This window comes from Cydia fagiglandana, chromosome 22, assembly GCF_963556715.1.
Source record: "Cydia fagiglandana chromosome 22, ilCydFagi1.1, whole genome shotgun sequence".
Taxonomy (NCBI): domain Eukaryota; kingdom Metazoa; phylum Arthropoda; class Insecta; order Lepidoptera; family Tortricidae; genus Cydia; species Cydia fagiglandana.
Window position 1 is genome coordinate 9,563,216 of NC_085953.1, and position 23,461 is coordinate 9,586,676.

The following is a 23,461-nucleotide window of genomic DNA, read 5'->3' on the forward strand; positions in this document are numbered from 1 at the left end:
AACAAAAACAACATGAACGAATAATAATGTATTTTTCAGCCATGGAAGCCCTCTTTTCCAAATTACATGAACCCCTTTCTGAAAAACAAAAAATAGATATCCTCCGTAGAAACATGAGCCCTTATTACAGTTCCAGATTAGTTCCTACAGATGTTACGTCTATAGACACATTATTCCAATCGTGCAAATGGTACGAAAGCTGTAATACTACCTCTACTTATAGCTCTAGCAACTATACCAACATTCAACAAGATTCTAACCATACCCCCCCTTCCCAACCGTACATACCACCATTCCCATTTAATAAACCGGTCCATACTGTAACAGCACCACCTTCTACGTTACGTTACTCCTGTCCGCGTTGCAGAACAAACGATCATTCTTTAGATATTTGTACAAGTAAAAATATAGTATGCTTCCGCTGTGGCAAACAAAATGTCACTTTTGCAAAATGTACAGTTTGCCATAAATTTCCAAAAAACGCATAAAGGAGAAAAGTAACTTAAATAAAACTACTGCTACAGAATGGAACCAATGGTTAGATACCATTAAATTATTTATGTCATCATACAATACTACATCAGCACTTTTCACTCAAGATCCATACGATGAACGACCTTATGTCAACATCCAGACAAATAATTTAACTTTATGTGGCCTCTTAGACAGTGGCAGTGCTTTAACTATTTTCGGAAATAATTCCCATAAAATTCTCTTATCCCACAATTTTACCATAAATTACGACCATAAAGTCGTAGGCTCTGTAGCCGACGGCTACCCTATATACTCTATTGGTACAATTCAACTACCAATTTCGTACAAAAATATTGTGGCTATTATTACCGCTCATGTTATCCCTACTGTAAAGCAACCCTTGATTCTAGGCACAAATTTTTGGAGAAAATTCAATATAGCTCCCCACATATTACCTGACATAACGTCATATTCTGATAAACATATAGATACCCTAGTTATTTCCACCTGCGACCAACACATCACTAATTATCACAACCTTTCTGAAACTCAACAGTTAATTTCAGATACTATTATTGAAAAATTTAAAAATATTTCAACAGAAACCAAACCCTTAGGACGAACCCACCTCATTGAACATCACATAGATACCGGTGACCATCCACCAATCAAACAGCGATGCTATAGGCTTTCTCCAGAGAAACAAAAAGCTTTATGCAAAGAAGTTGATGAAATGCTAAAGCTTAATGTTATCGAACCCTGTGAAAGCCCATGGCTAAACCCTGTCATAATAACTCCTAAAAAAGATGGAACGTGGCGTTTTTGCATCGACAGCCGTAAGCTAAATTCGATTACGCGCAAAGATGCCTACAAACTCCCACTCATTTCTGACATTTTAGATAATCTAAAAAATGCTAAATATCTATCATCGATAGACATAGCAAAAGCATTTTGGGAAATACCCCTACGCCCTTCTGATAGACCTAAAACTAGTTTCCATGTACCCTCAAAAGGCATGTACATGTTTCGCGTAATGCCTTTTGGATTGACTAATGCCCCTGCTACCCAACAACGCTTTATGGATGCGTTATTCCCTTCTGAAAACCTTGATAACTCAGTATTTACCTACTTAGATGATATTATCATCATAAGTAATACTTTCGATGAACACATCACTTTACTTAATAAAGTTTACCAAAGGCTAGTACAAGCCAACATTACTATAAACTTCCCCAAGTGTTCATTTTTCAAAAAAGAACTTAAATATCTTGGTTACATAGTTAATGAACACGGCTTTCAAACAGATCCTGACAAGGTTAAGGCAATACTTAACATCCCACCTCCCACAACTCCTCGAGAAGTTAAAAAGTTCCTAGGTACAGCAAGTTGGTATAGACGCTTTATTCCCGATTTCAGCACAAAGGTTGCACCACTAACTAAACTTACCTCCACTTCCAAAAAAGCACCACCATTTAAATGGACATCACTAGAAGACAATGCCTTTAAATCCATTAAAGAAGCTCTAGTCTCTACCCCTGTTCTTGCTTGCCCAGACTTCTCAAAACCCTTCGCAGTCCACTGTGATGCATCCAGCTTCGGCATCGGTGCCATGCTGACCCAAGAATTTGATGGCGTTGAGAAACCCATTGCTTATATGAGCAAATCCCTAACTGGTCCCCAAAGAAATTACTCAATTACAGAAAGAGAACTCTTAAGTGTCTTACTAGCCCTAGAACATTGGCGTTGCTATCTTGACAACGGCTTAAAGTTCACAATCTACACAGACCATTCCGCATTACAATGGTTTCTCCATCTAGATAATCCAACCGGACGTCTAGCCCGCTGGAGTATTCGTCTATCTACATTTAACTTCGAAATTAAACATAAACGTGGTAAAGATCATCTAATCCCTGACGCTTTATCACGCTTACCTTCAGTAGACGTTATTAACTACAATAGTTCTAATACCAATGACGACTGGTATAATAATATCTACGCTAAATGCAGTTCTAACCCCAACACCACTCCAGATTACATAATACATAATAATAAATTATACCGATACTCAAAAACCCCTTCGTTACTCCAATCTGAGTATAATTGGAAAGAAGTTATCCCACTAGAGTACAGAATACCCATTATCACAGAAAATCATTCCACCCCAACTTGCGCTCATTTCGGAACATTTAAAACATACAATAAAGTTAAATTGAAATATTTTTGGCCAGGAATGTACAAAGATATTTCAAATTTTATTGCCAAATGCGAGACTTGCTTAGCTTGCAAACACCAAACCCAACTAAAACTTGGCCTAATGGGTAAACCTAAGCAATGCTCTCGACCCTTTCAATGCATTTCAATAGATTTGATCGGCCCCTTGCCTACTACACTAAAACACAACAGATTCATCTTTGTCGTTACTTGCTGTTTTTCAAAATACTGCCTCCTCTTTGCGATTAAACGTGCTACGTCATCAGTAATCGTTCATATTCTAGAAAACCTAGTTTTCCTAGTGTACGGAATCCCACAGACCATAATTCTTGACATGGTCCTCAATTCGTTAGTCAAGAGACAACGGATTTATTCCACTCCTATCAGATCCCAAAAATACACTATTGCGCAATTAAATGCGCCCAACCAAATCCCGTGGAGAGATATAATAAAGTTGTTACCACAGCAATATCCTCATTCATACAGGATGACCACAGGAATTGGGATATCAACCTACATAAGATACAATTTGCTATTAATACTTCCGTAAATGAAACAACAAATTATACTCCTTCTTTCCTTGTATTTGGTCGCGAATTAGTCACATGTGGATCAGCATACGATAAATCTGATCTCACAGATGATATTATATTCGCGCCCAGAGACGAATACGCTGATAATCTTGGTCTTCTCCAGCCTGTCTTCTCCGAAGTACAAGCCCGTCTTTGGAGAGCGCACCAAACCAATTCTTCATCGTATAATAAACATCACCAACATTTCGAATTCAACGAAAATGACATCGTCTGGAAACGAAATTACGCAATTAGTAATTCTCCTAAACACTATTCTGCTAAACTTGCACCCAAGTTTATTAAATGTTCTATCCTAAAAAAAATATCACCCTTAGTATATGTCCTACAAGACATGTCCGGCAAAATGCTCGGACGATGGCATATTAGAGACCTTAAACCTCTCCCCAAAATTCTAAAATAACATACTGTTTTTCCTTAATTAGATTCTTATTTGGCTCAAACTTAGCTACTTTTCTCCTAAGCTCCTAACTTGTAAAATATTGTATATAATGTTATACATTTATAATTATATCTCATCCCCATTATACATTTCGGACTCATTACATTTCGTACATACCTACTTAGTACGAATTTATACGTTCATTTATACTATTTAATTTATATAACGTTATATTACGTTCATATAACGTTATTCAAAGCTAACTCTACCAGAGTTAGAACAATACTTATTTATATATTTCTTCCCTTGACATAACGTTCATATTTACGTACTTAGGTACATACGTACCGTACAGTACATTTATTAATTCCATTAAGGAATTATCTTATGATATTTTGTAGTAATCCTACATTCCATACGGCATTATTTTGTTGAATAAATTTCAACAATCGTACTCTTTGTAGGTACACATTATTGTAGATATTATATTTAGATTCATTAATATTCAGCGGGTGGTTACTGATTAATAAGCCTTAATACTAATGGAGAGCGATTTAATGAGTACGTCCTCTACTTAAAGGAGTACTCTATTGAAACTTATTTTGGTTAAACAATTAACCAAAATTTTATAAGATGATGTATGAATGACCTTTGGTATGCATGTTTAAATCGCCTCTCTTGTATGATAAACATTGTATATAACATCCCCACCTTCTAAATTTATCACTCATACCCATATTCATTACATTATATTTACATTACGGAAAAATCCTTTGGCCATAAGCCCCAGGATTTTCCCTTCCAGGGCGACCCCGGTAGTGTAACGGTGCGTGTAACGAAGCGTTACACTATCGACCTTCATACTATTTCTGGCACCATACAAATTCTAAATTCCTTTTTGAAATTCAAATCCTATTCCAAATTCCATTCAATGATTTTTATTTTCAGTTCGATCACATACTTTGATCGATAAACATCATTTTATCTAACGGACTGTACTTCCCAAGTTTCTAAACACGACCGTTTAAGTGTGATTTTTATTAGTAAACGTAATAATTCATAAGTGCGTGCAGTTCAGTATAGTGCTCGTTTTGTGGCCCTGCACACCTTCCAGATATATATCTACATCATCACCAAGGCACATATTGTAAGTTATTTGATTTCTAACCTTCTGAATTACGAAAGTATTTTTATACATACCTATCTGTTAACACGTAACCTGTATTGTTACAGGTGCCTTTTTATTTAAATAATAAATACCCCTCATCGCTCTGGATCCTGCCTTTTCATTCCCATCATCCCTGTGAGGCTCCTCTACCTGCCCCCTCACAGTATTATCTCTCTTCGGCCTTCGCTTTTAAAACACTTTCGGAAGTTGTAGGAAGCGCGACCCGTCGGATGCTCGAGTTTTCACTGTTTTCAGCTCTACGCATTTGGACACTTGTACTGTTCGGCATTTAATCTTCAGAGATGTAAAGATATAAGCCACCACGCCAGAAAACTTCATGACTTCTGGTTTTTGATTGACCCATTCGGGTTTTTCAAGACGTTTCACGTACAAAAAAATGTTGAAAATTATGTGATGTACGGAACCCTTGAAAGGCGAGTCCGACTCGCACTTGACCAGTTTTTTATTCCTTATTTATATATGTGGCATACCTACTACGGATTAAATCTTCCTGTTACATACTTAAATCTTTACCTGGAAATCTACTTGGCTACACGAAGCGCTACGCCGTAGGCCGTAGCATAACTTTTCCAGAATGTAGCGCGACTTTTTGATCAACTTAATATTTTCGGAAATAATAAACCTGAAAGAAAAAAAGTTGTGTTTTCCCCTCTAGTTCCCCTAACTTTTGTACCATGGGTCCAAAAAATATGAAAAAAAATCGTGAAAGTAAAGTTTACTTTCAAGGAATAATATAGCGAACCTGATCGGTCTAGCCGTTTTTGAGTTTTTGCAAGCAGTCTATGTTGAGGGACGGGTAGCTACAAAACCCTACACGGAGTATAGCCCGACATGCTTTTGGCCGGTTTTTTTTATGTTTCATCAGCAGATCGCTAAGCTTGCTTATTCTAAACTAAAAACTTGGTCAAAGTCATATGAAGTTCTAACTAAATAAAAAAAATCGTTTATCCATAATTTTATACATTTTTTTTTAGTTTTAATCGAGTGTCGATAGATGGCTACAAAGTTTACTATGAAAATAACCCTCTACAGTGTGTGTCTGACCATGGGGCTTTAAATCCAGGGCTCGATTCTACTCGCTAAACTGAGCTTCTTTTACTATGGCACCAACCCCGAAAACCCGAATTATTTTTACTTTTTCATACATTTTGGCTGATCAGATGTCGACGTTTTCTATGAAAAAGCTAAAAAAAATTCCCCGATTTGAGCGTTGGTCCTATAGTAAAAGTAGCTTAGTTTAGCGAGTAAAATCAAGCCCTGGATTTAAAGCCCCATGGTCACACCATGTATACTACCTATTCTCTTTGATAACAGAAAATTCCCGACGAAAAGAGATACATTAAGGCCTTGGGGGCCTTGAGGGTCCCAGCAGGAGCGTGTATATTTAAATAAAATTAGAGGTTCAACAAATATCAAATCTAATTTTAGTATGTAATGGCTAATTAAACGTTATGTCAGGCAATTAAGATCAAACACAGACTTCCGGACTATAATTAAGGAACGACCAGTGATTCAATATTTTGTATAAATAAACAAGTATACAAAATATACAAATATTTGCGTCCGACGGTTTGCTGTGAGCTGGGAAACTGTTAGTCTTATTACATAATTTTGCTCAAAGATTAGAATATACCGGGTGTGGCCTGTAATATGAGCAAAAAATTTAACTGTAGGCTGTACACTCCTCATACTATAATCAACATTTGTTCAGCGACTTTTGAATATAACTTGTAAGTATTTTGATTTTTAATACACTTTAAAGGTTATATAAAGACGCAATGTATTGCGAATTTTGTTATGTTTAAGGCTTAACAAGCAACGTCAATCACAATGATATGGCGTGGCGATGGCGTCCATTGAAGATAATATTTAGTTTGTATGAAAAATAAGGAGACTAAATACTTCATAATTTTTAAACGTTGTTGAAATTAACTGCCACCGTTTGAGGAGTACAATCTATGTTTTAATTATTTGCTCATGTTACAGGCCACACCCGGTATAAGTTCATAATGATATGTATAGCTATACTAGTTATAGGTATTTATCACTAGCTCGTAGTCTCCCTTTTTACTTCAGAAACTGATGAGAAAGATGCATTTTATTCACATGTGTGCAAAATTAAACTAGGTAGATTAATGCGTAGTTAAGAGTTGCTTGCTTATGTTGGCTGGCATCATTGATTATTAATGATATGTATTTAATAATATTGATTGGAATTTGATTTGTAATGTTTTATAGTATTTCCCTCGTCTGGTGAAAAAATCTGTTTCATTCGGGAGCAAAGTTTGTTTAACCCTCGTGCCTTGAAACCCTCGCAACGCTCAAGACTCCACTTTTCGAACCACTCGCTATGCTCGCATTTCAATTTTGGAGTTTTTCGCTTGCTCGGGTATTATTATTATATTGCCCCCTTAGGGCCACTTGCGCCATCCCACTAAGCCGAGGTTACGCGGTTAAACTGTTAATTTAGTGTCAAATTGTACTGGTAGCCATGGTAACTCCAGGTTTAACCGGTTAACCCGGGGTTAGTGGAATGGTGCAAGTGGCGCTTAGACAAATAACAATTTTTTTCTATGAGTAATTCAATTGAGTCTGAGTATTCACGTAAATCACGTATCTACAAGTTCGGACACCCATCTAAACGCTCGAACACGGAAACTGATAAACCATTGTTATTATTGTATTGTACACGACCACTATAACTATACCCCTCCCCTGTCGCCAGTTCAATCGAAACTAAAAACGAATGGAAACATCGGCTGGGCGTTGCGGGTCTCCGTTCACTGGTTTGACACGTCTGCCAATGCCATCTATCGGAAAATGCCAGAGGTTATAGCCTGACATTTAAAAGCGCTATCAAGATATAGTACTTAATTTGATATTATGTGGGAATATGCAAATGTCGATTTCATAATGCGTTAAGGGATCTTTAAATATGAATTATTGTTTCGGGGTACCGATTTGGCGTCCCGACCTCGCGACGTTCTGGGGGCCGATTTATGAATTTCGAGCGCTCGATTTCGTGTATTTCGTTCAATAATATATCCACTATTTAAATTCTACTAATAGAAACGAGTGGTCAATACCACTAGAATCCCAATTTATATCGCTCGTATTTAAAAAATTAGCTTCGCCGTTTGAGCCGTTTCCACCGATTTTCGAGTGACGAAATCGAACGATCGAAATTCAAAAATCGGTCCCCTGTGTAAATACAACCGGCTACATATAGAATATATATATTTTTGGATACATACCTATTTACGTACCTTTTTTTAATCGTGTATGATGTTTTTACACACTTTTATTTGGCTTCACTGCGTATAACGTATAACCTATGGTGCTTCAAATCTTGTATTGTAACTTAAATTTGAATCACTTCTATACTAATATATTAATTTTTTTATATTCTTCTATAGTAATTTAAATTGTATTTTTTGTAATTATTCGTAATGCATGTTAATTATAAGATGTGATAATGTTTTGAAAAGATGTGTCCCGCCGAGTTTGTTGCCGGTCCCATATTGGGATACCCTCCTCCAATTGAGGGGGGATTTAAATCTTCTCGGGGCAGAGGTGTACGGTTGGAGCCGGTAAAGGTTTATTTGACGTTCATAAGCGCATTGTAATATGCCTACTTGAATAAACTATTTTTTATCTTATCTTTATCTTTATCCGGGGGTGTCTGATTGAGCTGAAATTTCGCATACTTCCATATTTCCGATGACAATGTAATATATGCTAACATGGAGCTGATCTGATGATGCAGTCGGAAGGTAGCCAAAGGCAATCATCGATGCAAAAACATAAACACCTTGGGCTCATTTGAAAGGCCTCGAGAATTACTTGATAGACATGCGAAGGAGAGAAAATATAGTCGGCAATAAAAGTGTGTATCAAAAATATTTTTGACGGTTGTTTTGTGGTATATTACCTACTCAATTCTTCAGTTACCGTAAAACGGGGTGAGTAGGTTTCACGGGGAGAGTTGGGTTATGAATGGGGAGAGAAGGTTTGAGAGAGGGGTGAGAAGGGATTTTAAGGCTACAAAAATAATGTATTCCAATTTAAAATGGGGCTATAGTAATACGCCTAATAAAAAAAAAACGATCCATAAATCTTCCAAAATCACCTTTGTATGAAAAACCCTCTCACCCCAAATACGAGGCACTACGGGGTGAGGTGGGTTTTCCTCTTTATCGTCAAAGTTATGAAATGGAGCTATCCAAAATAAAATACAAACTAAAATACAAACGTCCAAACCACTTATTATATACGACATTCAGTTTTCACATGTAAAAACAAAATTTTATCGAGGTTTGAAAGTCAAATTTCAGCCAACTCACCCCATTTTACGGTACTTTATCGAGCTTTCGCACTGTTCGGATCAATGAATCAAAACGTTCTGAGGGGGGCTACCACAAAAACCGAAATTCGCAAACTGCGGGGATCTTTCTCTTTTACTTCATTGAAGGGGTAATTAGAGTGACAGAGAAAAATGCCCGCAATTTGCGAACTTCGATTTTCGCGGTTATAGCCCTGATTGAAGGCATATACTTATGACGTGCAAACTTGCCAGAAAGCATAAGGAACATAAGGCTACTTGTACAGTCACCTGCAATAATATGTCACTCTTCGAAGGCCGCAAAAATATGTGACACGATCTTATTTGTAGAGCAATAAGAGCGTGTCACATATTTATGCGGCCTTCGTTGTGTAACATATTATTGCCGGTGACTGTACTGCATTTGTCACCTTTAACTATTATAGTAGAGTAGCGAAAGGGATTTTTTGGAGTTACTCGAGCGTGTTAGATTAGGATATGAGTGACATTTTGCTACACGTGGAGATTCAGATTCAGTGGGGGTTAGTGGGTAGTTCAAAGAATCATTAAGTAATTGTGGATTAGGTTAGTTTAGTCCACGTTGATGCTATAATTGTTATAATACTTAATTGACAATTATTTGTACGCATTTTCTATAGTCGCACCAAACAAAGTCTGCAGCGGATTTAATAGCCCACGTAGTGCAAGTGTTATGTATAGTCGCACCAAACAAAGTCTGCAGCGGATTTAATAGCCCACGTAGTGCAAGTGTTATGTATAGTCGCACCAAACAAAGTCTGCAGCGGATTTGATAGCCCACGTAGTGCAAGTGTTATGTATACGTCATAATTTCATAGAAGTTTGACGTTTAAAATGACACTTGCTGGTCTATCAAAATCGCTGAAGACTTTTTACGGGCTGACTATACTACGGTTAGGTACAAGTTCGAAACCCGATTTTCACATACCAACCGACAATGCGTACCTACAAATAATTGTCTCTGTAACTATACTTAATGCAAACTTGAGTACCTACCCAAAAATAAGGCGAGAGAAACGTCAGTATTAAGTATTTATTCTGTTATTTTAATCAGTTGGTTTTGACGTGATAACGTCTTATTAATCGATGAACACCGTAAAAACGTGTCACGTTGTGGACAAATCTCCATGGTAACGTTGAGGACGTATCTCCATGGTAACGTTACGTAATGTAATGGTAATGTTTTCTTATGACGTTATCACGCAAAATTATCGCCCGTAAACCGACTTTTCAGACAACCATATTCTTTTTGCTAAAAACCAATTTCCTCAGTTAAATATTCTAGCAAAGGAATAATTATAGAGGCCATTTTCATTAACTTTTTAATACGGCAGCATCAAATTAGCTCCGTAATAATAAACAATGTACGTAAGTCCTCAAATAACCGGATGCTGCCGCCATTACTTTTAAAACCTTATTTAATAGCTACTAAAAACTTTAATCCGCAAATAGCCGTCAATTTACGAGCCATCAAGCTTTGTCTTCGTATTTACCTCTTGACCGATTTCCAAAAAATAAATATAATCTTTATTACACATTACAATGTGAGGAAAACACGTTAAAACGGTGTGTAAATAAATAAAAGTCGGCCATGTTGAAGTGACGCCATCTGTTGTCGAGTAGCGGATTTTATTTGAACTTTTATACGGTGCGGAAGATTGATCGATGGAGTGATTCGAATTTTAAACGAATTTTAGGATCCCTGGAATTAAAAAGAACATACGAACCGTTGTGTAGTGAAGCTATGTTTTGTGTAACAATGTACGGTTACTAAAACAGAGATATGTGATTTTCAACCTTATCGTCATTGAAATAGAGTCGAAGTGTCAAGAATTTATTTTCCTCGATTGTACATAGTTTGAAGGATTTTAAATCAAGTTTACAACGATGTCGAGTTTTTATGGAGCTACGACTAGACTGTGACGTTATTGCATGTAGATTGTAGACTAGGGAGTAGCTACCATTTCAACTTTTTTAATAACAGCTCATGACGTAGCAATTAGAAGTAAAAAGTTTATTTCATAGGAAAAAGACAGTAGAAAGACAAATAAATAACTTATGAATGGCAATAACTTATGGTAATTTGATCATATTAGTAGAGATGCCACGATTATTCGGCAACTATGCGGTATTCGGCCTATTTGGCCACTTTGCCGAATATTCGGTATTCGGCCGAATGTTGCGTACTATTCGGCCGAATACCGAATATCTGTTGCACCTACCTAAAAAGAAAAATTACACCAAAGAATAAACAAAAAGTAGGTATATTTAATATTTAAAATGTATTATTGGAAAGTAGTTAAATACGAAGGCACGTTTTTGAGCATTATTTGATTACAAAATATTTTATTTTTATCATGGGTTTGATTTGATTGACTCTAACTACATTCATTAATTCTGATTTGATTGACTCGTAACTACATTCATTAATTCTGTTCAACATAAAAATATATTTTAACAAACGTTGTGTTTTGTTGGCGAACAGTTTTCATAATAATTCACTATTCGGGGCATCTCTACATATTAGAGATAATGATGTCACTGAAGAGTTGTCACGCTTTTCGGCTCGATTCTGAAAATGTATTAGATGTCTACTAGACCTCAGCAAGTTACGATATGGATAATTTAAAGATATTTGTAAGATAGATATGTCAAATTTGACGTGTCCGCGATTCTGCAGGTCCTCTTGAACAATTTCGACAAGATAGATATGTCAAATTTGACGTTTCCGCGATTCTGGAGGTCCTCTTGAACGATTTCGACAAGTTATGACTTAGATATCCAAGTCACATCTAGTCGATATCTAATGTAAATCTAGTTGATCTCTATATCGTTTCTAGATCTTGTGATTATCTCGTTTCCCGAATACGCGTGTTTGTCATTGACATTAGGGTCAATCGAAACGAGGAGCCTGATTCAGATTTTTTTTTATAGTTTTAAATGATTTTGATACGATCTTGAAGTTCGCTCGCCCTGGGCATAGAGAAATGAGTAAGCATAAATAAAACGACTATTATTTTCGTAGTCAACATTAAGTACTACTACTTGACAATAGATGTTGCATAGGGTGGTTCAAAAAATATTTTTTGTTATTTTCCTACGCGGCACCCCCTTATTTTGTTACACTTATTATGCTGATAAAATACATCAATTTTCGTAATTTTATCTCAACTACAAGGGGGTGCTCAACCCCTTTGAAAATTTCCGAAGTTGTATGAAATCTTGTAGTTGAGATACGATTACAAAACTTGGCGTATTTTGTCAACGTAACACGTGTAACAAAATGAGGGGGTGCCGCTTCTTCTAGTTAGAGTTTGAATTTTTCCTATACAAACGTGAACCACCCTAAAGTTGCACCGACCGAAAAGTCTAATATACTCAACAATTTTCAGCTAATATTATAACTGGATTAACCGGAACTCTTTTTTCAACTCCTTAATTCTGCTTTTAATATTAGTCGTAAATTGTTGTCCAATAAAATTTTCGTGAGTCGCGACACACGTGACACCTAGTGTCGAGTAGCGGTACTGATAATTCCGCTACTCGATGCGAGATGTCGACTACGAAAATAATGGTCGTTTTGGTACCAAAACTAATCTATACCGGGTGTGGCCTGTAATATGAGCAAAAAATTAAACTGTAGGCTGTACTCCTCATACTGACAAACATTTGTTCAGCGACTTTTAAATAACTTGTGGGTTGATTTTTAATATCCTCTAAAGTTTATTCTAAGATGCAATGTATTGCGAATTTTGTTATGTTTAAGGCGTGACAAGCAACGTCAATTCAATCACAAATATCACAATGATATGGCGTGGCGATGGCGTCCATTGAATATAATATTTATTATGTATGAAAAATAGAGAGTCAAAATACTTCATAATTTTTAAACTTTAAATACTTAACAAAAGTGTCACCGTTTGAGGAGTACAATCTATGTTTTAATTATTTGCTCATGTTACAGGCCACACCCGGTATAGAGCGAGCACTGTATTCTTACTATATTTCTCTATGCATAGGTACTATTGACTGCAGTCTGGTGCGATTTTAAATCAACTTTACTGCGGCTCCGGTTTTATGGACCTACTCCTTAGAGACCTAGACTATGACGTCATTGTTGCTAACCTGGGATACATATTAACTCACATTATAGACGGGTCTAACGCGAATTATATTCAATTACCTTTATTTACCGACGTTACTGACGACGTTAGACCCGTCTATAATGTGAGTTAATATATGTATTCAAAACGCGAAAGTTTTTAAGGCTTGGCCACACACAGAGCGCGACGCAGCGCCGCGTCCGCGCCGCGTGATGCCGACGTGAAGCCTGGTCAAACAGGGCGCGCGCCGATCGCGCCGGCCTCACGCTCTCAACACGCCCTCAAGGCGCGCGTGAACGCGGCGCGGCCGCGCGGGAACGCGGCGCACCGCTCGCTGCCTAACGTCCGATCCTACTGACGTGACCTTGCGAGACGCGGCGGGCCGCCGCGTCCGCGCGGCGCAGCGCTGCGCACGCGCCGCGTGGACGCTAGGGGCCGCGCGGCGCGGGGCGCGACAGAAGCGGGGCGTGATACCGGCGGGACGCAGTCTGTTTGACGTCGGTAACCTGTTAGCATGTGCCGCGGTCGCGCGGCGTGGACGCGGCGCTGCGTCGCGCTCTGTGTGTGGCCAAGCCTTAAAATATTATATTGCAAACCTGGGATAGTTTTTAGCTTTTAGTTGTTAACTTGTTACTAGTATACGACCGAAGTTTCGGTTTCGGATTCAACACACAAATCATGTTTCGGCCGAAGGTTCGGTTTCTGCCAAAAAAATTGCCGAATATTTCGGCCGTGCCAAAACTGAGAGCACTGTATTTTCTAAAATTATAAGCGAATTCTTATTAGTCTTTTTTTTATTCTATTCGTATTTACAAGCCTTATTGAGCTTACTGTGGGGCTTAGTCAATCTATGTATAATGTCCTAAAATATTTATATTTATTTATTTATTCGTGGTTCGACACGCACTTGGCGGATTTTTTACAAAAGAAAGGCCACCGACAATATTTTGAATATTTCGGTTCAGATGCGGCTTCGGGGTGTGTGTGTATCAGATTTATTTGTACTTGTGTACGTTAATAACGGATAGTCTAATCCAGTATTCTTATACCGGGTGTGGCCTGTAACATGAGCAAATAATTAAAACGTAGATTCTACTCTTCAAACGATGACACTTTTGTTCAACAACTTTGAACAATTATGAAATATTTAGAGTCCCTATTATTCACAAAAAATAAATATTGTCTTCAATGGACGCCATCGCCACGCCATATCATTGTGATTGACGTTGCTTGTCACGCCTGAAACATAACAATATTCGCAATACATTGCGTCTTAGAATAAACTTTAAAGTATATTCAATTCAATCAGTATATCAAATCAAACCATATCATTTTTAAAAGTTGCTGAACAAATGTTGGTCAGTATGAGGATTTCAGCCTACAGTTAATTTTTTTGCTCGTATTACAGGCCATACCCGGTATTAAACGTGGTTTAAGAGTAGGTAAGCTATAGATCGTTAATTCCGTAGGTGGGTAGGTATGTATAGAGATACAAAGTCCTGAAACCCCTTAAATTTATGTCAGTAAAATAATCGATTAAAAAAAGTACTGTAAGCTGATATGTTGCGTAAGAAATCGGTATATTTATTACCTACACTGAAATAGCGTAACACGTACATACTATGTTAACTCCCCATTAAACGTTACATCGTAAACCATTCTCAAACGGTGAATCACTAAAAAAATACACATTAAAAGTGAAAACTAGCGTGCTAGTGCTAGCAATTAATACGTATTTGCATAGTAAAATTATAGCAAGCAAAAGTTCCGCACGGTTGGTGAACCCTGCCCTCGGTAAATGTCAGGGGTCGTATCCTATGTAGGTTGCCGGCCCCTGGATTTCTTACACAACCGTTTTGTACTAACGCTATTACTTTTTTAATGGCTCATGTTAGGGCCCAGGCTTTTATTAAATAACTATATTAAGGCGTAAAGCTAAGAAATTAGAAGGAAATAAAGTTATGTCGTTCCGAGCGAAACTTGCGACAAAAGATATGGCCATTGCGCGGGTTTTTACCTTTTATCTCAGACAATCTGAAAATATACGTATGTTTACAATTTTGGTTGATCCTTCGAATATATCACTAGCTATTATATACAGGGTGTCCCAATTAGATCGGTCAGTATGGGAAAATCTTAAAATTATAAGACATACGACGATCTCTTCTTAGGAAACATGTAATCGATTTTAGTAACAAGAAAAACTGCATTCATACATTTAAAAAAAATATGTATTCAGCTCGGGAATCGAACCCGGACGTTTTGAAAAATAAAACTAACAGTTTATACTTAGATATAGATTGTGTAGGTCTTAAAGGGGCCCACTGTTTAACAGTCTGCCGGACGGTATCAGCCTGTCAGTTAGAACAAAATTTTGACAGTTCCGAACAACTGACAGGTCGATACCGTCCGGCGGACTGTTAATCAGTGGCCCCCTGCAGTAAATAGTACTATGACTCACGCTAGAACGGCCCGGGTCCGGGACATCTTTAAGTGTGATAAGAGTCTTCGTTAATTTTTCCTTTCAGATATGATTAAAAAATACATGGAAAAATGAAGACTCTTTCCTTCCCATTTCTAAACACGGTAAAGTCATTTTAGCCCACACCCCTGTATGATCTAATACAAATTCCGTTAGCTATTCAAGCGCTTGGTATTCGTGTTACCTATATGGAATGGTTTAAGGGATAATCGCCCAAAAGGGGGGGATTTAGTAGGGTCGGATACCTTTGACTGACGTCAGACGCGTAAATTAATTCGGTTTGTATGTTTGTATGGTAGATATGGTTCTATCTTGAGTAAATAATTTCATACTCCGGATCATTAAAGTCTACGTAAAATTTTAAGACATTCACCGCTGACCAACGGTCGTAACGCTACGTCGTAGCTGATACCATGGATTTCCCGGTATGAAGCGGATATGCATCGTACACGCAAAACGACAACGGGCCCGTTTCGGATTATGAAATAGACATCTATTAGATATCTTTTAGACATCAGCAAGATACGATAACGATATGTTTAAGATCTAACCTGTCAAATTTGACATTTGCGCGATTCTGAAGATACTCTTGAACGATTTCCACAGGATATGACTTAGAGATCCAATTCATATCTAATAGATATCTTACTCTATCTAACGTAAAAGTAACATTGGTTGCCCGAATTGCGCTGCAAAAGAGAACTAGTTGATATCTAAACTATAACGTATCTAGAATGGATCTAGTACGTGTCGTCTCTTGTGAATATCTTGAAGTTCGAATACGGCAGAACGTGTTGTGATTAGCACTGAATAGGTTCAAAGGATAGTGGAAGACCGTTTCTTCATACTCTTTTCTTTAAGTATTTTTACACAATATTTACACAGTTTGATGTATATTTACCATAGGTATGCTATTTTGTTTGATTTTCTTTAGATTTTTTAATTATCATGAAGTATTTTTGCTCCCCCCTGTAATATTAAAGAAGTCTAAGAAGGTCGGTCCTTGGTCGTCAGACACCAAAAAACTAGTTAAAGAAATTTCTACCAAACTGGTCTGGGTGTCTGGCGACCTACGAGCTGCCCCTTTTTTTGCACAAAAACTCAGCCTCGCGGTGCAGAGGGGGAACGCGGCCAGCGTCCTGGGAACAATGCCTCAGGCTAATTTAGGGCTAGATTTATGATTAATTTATTTTGTTATTTTAGTTGTAATACAATAAAAGAAAGTTCATTACCCATACTTAAATTACACATCAAATTATGTAAAAATGTATTTTCAATAATGTCAATATCCAAATAGGAAAATGGGGACTACTATTTGTATGGAGTAGTAGTAGCGGTTGTTCAATACCCTCTTAAGAGCTTAAATACCGGGTGTGGCCTGTAACACGAGCAGATAATTAAAACATAGATTGTACTCCTCAAACGGTGACACTTTTGTTCAACAACTTTTAAAAATTATGAAGTATTTAGACTCCCTATTTTTCATACAAAATAAATATTCTCTTCAATGGACGCCATCGCCACGCCATATCACTGTGATTGACGTTGCTTGTCACGCCTTAAACATAACAAAATTTACAATACATTGCGTCTTAGAATAAACTTTAAAGTGTATTAAAAATCAAACCACAAGCTGAACAAATAAAATGTTGGTCAGTATGAGGAGTTTTTTTTTTATTTTATTTTTATTTAATGTTTTTTGGTGGGGTCAATCGGTCCTCGCTAGGAGTACGGGCGGCCGATTGCCTTTAAGTTCGTATTATTTATTAAATGATTTTAAATTATCTATTATGTATTTAGTATACCTTAAAAAAGAGTTGAGGGCTTCTTCTTTTTCCGTAAGTTTGTTTATATTCAGTGGGTCTATGTTGTACTTGGTGCATATGGTATCGTGGATCGTTCTTGCGTAAAGGAACCTTGGGCAAGTTTTAATAAGGTGATCAATTGTTTGCTGTGTGACGTCGTCACAGGGACACGCGTCATTGTCAATTTTGTGAAAACGTTTTAGATAGAATTTGGTATATCCGTGACCGGTTAGAATTTGTGTCAACTGAAATGTGATAGTTGTATGTTTGCGTAACAAGTATATATCGTCCAATGTGGGTAGCCAGTTAGTACAGCCTACAACTAAATTTTTTGCTCGTTTTACAGGCCACAGACTGTATAACGTAAGGCAAAAATGAAGAAATGTTTTGGGAATCGAAAATTAACTTATATCTATTCTAAATGCGAATATAAATGAAGTTCTACGTTCGATTTCCCGAAGTAGACTTAATTAATTCAGTAAATGATAACATTAATATCTCCAATTCTGAGCTTCTTTCCTGTAATTATGACGATTTCATACCGTTTCATTTCATTAGTACAGGGGTGGGTCAAACAGAAAACTGTGTTACGTCTTTCCTGTAGACATACAGAAGAGTTAAGGGCTATAAAGGTTAATTTTCTTATTTAATCCTTATCCACGTGAAAAGGTCCTCCTTTTAATTAGAGAACTATTATAAAATCATTACTTATATGCCCACACTGAAACTAGTGTGTTCGCGCGAATTGTACATTTTTCTCTCCTGTGGGCAATAGTTAACAGCTTGTGGGCATGTAAGTAATGATTTTATAATAGTTCTCTAAATAAAAGGAGGACCTTTTCACGTGGGTAAGGATTAAATAAGAAAATTAACCTTTATAGCCCTTAACTCTTGTGTATGTCTACAGGAAAGACGTAACACAGTTTTCTGTTTGACCCGGGTATTAACAAAAACCGAGTCGGACTCGCCCACCGAGGGTTCTGTACTTTTTAGTACTTGTTGTTAATGTTGTTGTAGCTGCAACAGATATATATAATCTGTGAAAATTTCAACTGTCTAGCTACGACGAGTATCACGGTTCATGAGATACAGCCTAGTGACAGACAGGCGGACAGACGCACAGCCGAGTCTTAGTAATAAGGTCCCGTTTTTGCCCTTTGGGTACGGAACTTTACAAAAATTCCCCTTTTAATATAATTAAATTTATTTTATTAAATATTTTTAAATGTTTAATTATCTGCTAATTATGGATATAGAATAATACAGAAATTTGCATTGTTTTTTCGAAAGGAACTTGAAAAAATGACCGTTTTAAATTTTCCCGTATTTTTCCGGGTTTTTTCAACGCTACTCCCAACCGAATGGAATCCTAGACCACTATGAATGCAAAATAGGGTATTATATACTGTATTTAAAATAAATTATTTTACACCATGCATGAAATAAAGCACCAGATAATTATTAGAAAAACACTGATAGGAGTTATTTTTAAACACAAGTTCTAATTAATAAATCATATAGAAATATAATAAGTAGGTGAGTTAACCGTGACGTCACGATGTAATGTTTCAAATAAATTCCATATTAGCAAATCGTTTTGACAGTTCTAAAAAAACCGGGCAAGTGCGAGTCGGACTCGCGCACGAAGGGTTCCGTGCCATAATGCAAAAAAAAAAGCTTTTTGCAAAAAAAAAAGCAAAAAGAAAACGGTCACCCATCCAAGTACTGACCCCTCCCGACGTTGCTTAACTTTGGTCAAAAATCACGTTTGTTGTATGGGAGCCCCATTTAAATCTTTATTATATTCTGTTTTTAGTATTTGTTGTTATAGCGGCAACAGAAATACATCATCTGTGAAAATTTCAACTGTCTAGCTATCACGGTTCGTGAGATACAGCCTGGTGACAGACGGACGGACGGACAGCGAAGTCTTAGTAATAGGGTCCCGTTTTACCCTTTGGGTACGGAACCCTAAAAAGTAACTGATTTGACTAGTAGGAAAATACCCTATTGACCAATATTAAAGTGATTTCTAACGATCCCATTATAATGTTACTTTTGCACACATCGATAGTGGCCCAGAGTTCCTTTTGACAGGGACTCTCTATTGACATGGATAGTGGAGACATGTACTTAACTGTCTACAGCAAATTAATGGAATGTCGGTTTGTGTCGGTGTTAAGTGTGTACATATTATTGGGATCATAGTCGCGAAGTTGTCTGTATCGACTGAATTTTGTGCCATAACCTCTTACATGGAAATTGAACTTTGTGGCGCACATAATAGGATAGATTTTGCTTTCGATTAGACTAGATATGAGCTTTGGAAAGTAGGCATGTAAAGTGTGCTTTTCAGAAATGGAAGCTACAATGAAAAGAGGATTAAGAGAGGTCATGTTTTCAGATGAATTTATACCTTATCTGGTAGAAATAAGGTCTAGATTAGTTTTTTATGTGAATTGGGTAGTTTTTTATGAGATCCAAATGTTTGTAAGACTTTGCTGAAAAGTCAATAGTTGCCTGTAGCGCCATCTGTCGTAAGAGTGAGTCGACGGCGAGCTATCTACTAGGTTACTAACGAAAATAGGCGAGTGCCGCCTTTTCGTACATTGTCACATTACTACTCAAAATTAAACTTGCACCGAACATAAATACATTTGACACAGTTTCGCGTCTGGCTTGAGTACTGAAAGTGATATCATTTTAGTCGGGCAAATCGATTTCGTAGCTTTCAAAGGGGAAATCTAAAGGTATGCTACCGGGACAGGGGCTCGGATTATATTTATCCTTAAGTACTTACTGACCAAGTGGATCCAGAAACGAATAAATATTGCTTATCGATCACAGTCACTCTAGGAGCACTTTTGTACACCGAAACAAACGACGATTCTTACATAATTGGCAGCCATTGCCGCGTGCCGGCCACGGGACTCTCGCCCTTATTGGCGCAGTGCATTAAGCACATATTTTTCCATTTTCCGAGTCACGATATCGCTATTTCGGCGCTGCGCCGGCGGTTACAACCTTGAATTTGGAACGCACCTTTAATTTTAGCCGGTTAACCTAGATACGGGACCATTTGGAGTAAGGCGGATCGATAGTTCGCATGCGCGGTGGAGTTGTTTTAAAATAGTACGGCGGGTGGCTAGGTGTTGGGCGCGCGAGGCGCGTAAGGCGGTCGCTGGCGGCGGACTGAGAGCTTCGCCGCGGGCGCGCAGGCGCCCTGCTGCCCGTCGCAATTCTACCACTAGCCTATCACTTATTCCCTCTACCTACACTCTCCATAACCTATATACCTTCCTCTTTCTTTTAACCCCAACCAGACAAAGATAGATCCACAATCCAAGCGGGAACGGAACCAGTTTTTAAGGAAGGATATCTATTGGTACATCTCCAATAACGATCGGACTAACTCTCAGGTCCACATCAGAACTCGAAGAGAACAGCTGGCTATACCTGGATTGTACATATCTATAGTTATATTACTCGAGTTGTCGAAAGGCAAGGACGGGTGACCTGTTTTTCAGGAATATTGATTAGATTTAGGCTTTTTTCGGTTGGTAAGACGTTTTTAATGATAACAGCTGGTAATGGCATAGGTCGGAAAGAGGGTCATGCCTCATGAGGGTAAGGGGATTCTGTGCTTGTGGCTGACTTCAGGGTGCAGGGTGGGATGTAGCCTGAAGTTGGGTGCATATGTTAGGTTAGCCTAAAGAGACCGAAATCCTAAGGCTCTGATATTATATTTTGGCAGGCAGATTGAATTAGGCCCATTGCAATCATATTGATTTTTTTACTGACAAATTAAGACTGTTATTTAACAGTTGATTGTAAGTCAAAAAATTTCATATCTTTGAATTTTACAGGATTTCTCAAAAATACGTACCTAGTCAAAAAAAATCTACGACAGAGGCAATATAGATCATTTTAACAAACGTTTGCGTTCGTGTATCAAAGCCAGATAATATTTTGAAGATAATGGTATAGTTTTAATTTCTATGATTTTGTTAAAGACATATAGGGTCATTGCGCCAGTTTACGTCCGGCTCTAGTTTTCAGCCAGTTGACGAAATTAGCGTATAAACCTCCATTGCTGCACAAATTTGGACTTATTGCACTCCTTAATGTCTAAACAATTTATCTGTCTACATAAAAATTATATTTCGCAAGTAGCAAATTAAAAATGAAATGTATTATCTGCTAATCCGTCAAGTGGACGGAAACTGACACTGGCGGTAAACTGACACAATTACCCTATAGTTTTATTAACAATTGATATTACAAAATTGGCCATTATATCCAAAAATGAATGCAAAAAGGATAAAATAGTTATTTACGATACAAATGCGGAATATCGCCCTTTAAAATTTTGACATACGCATGAAAAGTGCTATTTTACGCACTAGTGCGGGAAAATACGACCGTAGGTACTGTAAAATGATATTTCAGCATCGTTTATTGAATAATATTAAACGAGTTTAACATGTGCGTTTCGTTTAGATGTTTCCCGCCGGTTTCGGTCGGGAGAGCGTGAAATATTTCCTGCTTGTAAATGCAATTTCCCGTGTCCACCGATCCTTTGAGGAAAACCTCCTTTGTTCCGCTTTTTCCTATTTTGGATTTTCACCACTAGTGTTTTCGTAATTTTCGCTATTCAGGATAGCGGCGTTAGTAATTAAGAGCGTACGTGGCACGTTGTTGTTGTAGATATATAATTAAATGAATTTAACGATAATTGGTTTAATGATGAAGCGGTGGTAGCAGAATGGATGTGACGTCCGACTTAAATCCGGAGGTCGAAGGTTCAAATCCTGGTTCGTATATCAACAAAGATATCGTTATCTTATAGGTACGGAGTAAGATATATCTTTGTTGATATACGAACCAGGATTTGAACCTTTTAGCAATTTTAACCCTTATCTTGGCAAGGCTCAAAATATCTTAAATATATATATTTTTTTTAATTTTTTGTCACCTATTGAGCATATCTAGCTATTAAAAAATAAGAAAAAAAATATTCGATTTTCCAGTTTCGGAAAATCATATGTATCATATTTGATACAATGCCAATAACTCGACAAAATAGTTACCTACTTTTTAGAAGAAAAATGAAGATTTAATTAAAAATAAAACATGTAATGCAACGGAAATTAGCATTTACTGCTAATTAAACGCAATCTAAAGCATCAGATGACTATTAAACCTGTAAAAATAAATTATATCTACGAATACCTGATCACATGGGCGGAAAATTAGATCCCGTAAACTTTCAAAAAAGTCGTCAGCAAAAAGTTGAGTAAAATATAAAAAGTAAACAAATAATTAAAAGTAAAAAAACTTACATTTTTTTACTTTGGGGCCATTTTTTGCCATACACATATTTTTCCGTGCTACGGGCTACGGCGTAGCAATAATGCTACAGCGTACGAATATATGTATAGTTAAATAACATCTAGTACTTAAAAAAATCAAAGTTTAATAACTAAATAATACAACAACTAATATTAAATAATTGAAGCATGTTTTTGTAACCCCATAAAAATAAAAAAATCATGTAAAAATATTTTGACGATAACTTGGCAATGTATTAAATGTAATACAATCCTTTCGATATGTACATTTCTGAGTTCTTGGCAGTGTATCAAATATAATACATATTAGTCTCATGTAAGGTTCTGTGTATTAAATGTTTTAAAATTCGAAGGCATTGTAAATATGTATGCACTAAGAGACAGTAAAGATATCAAAATGTAGATTATGGAAAAATATATACTAACATAAGAAATAAATGCAAAACTTCCAGTACGAACCGAAATCTATTGTTTCCGCGGCGCCATGTTGATTATTACTAATGAATTTACAATG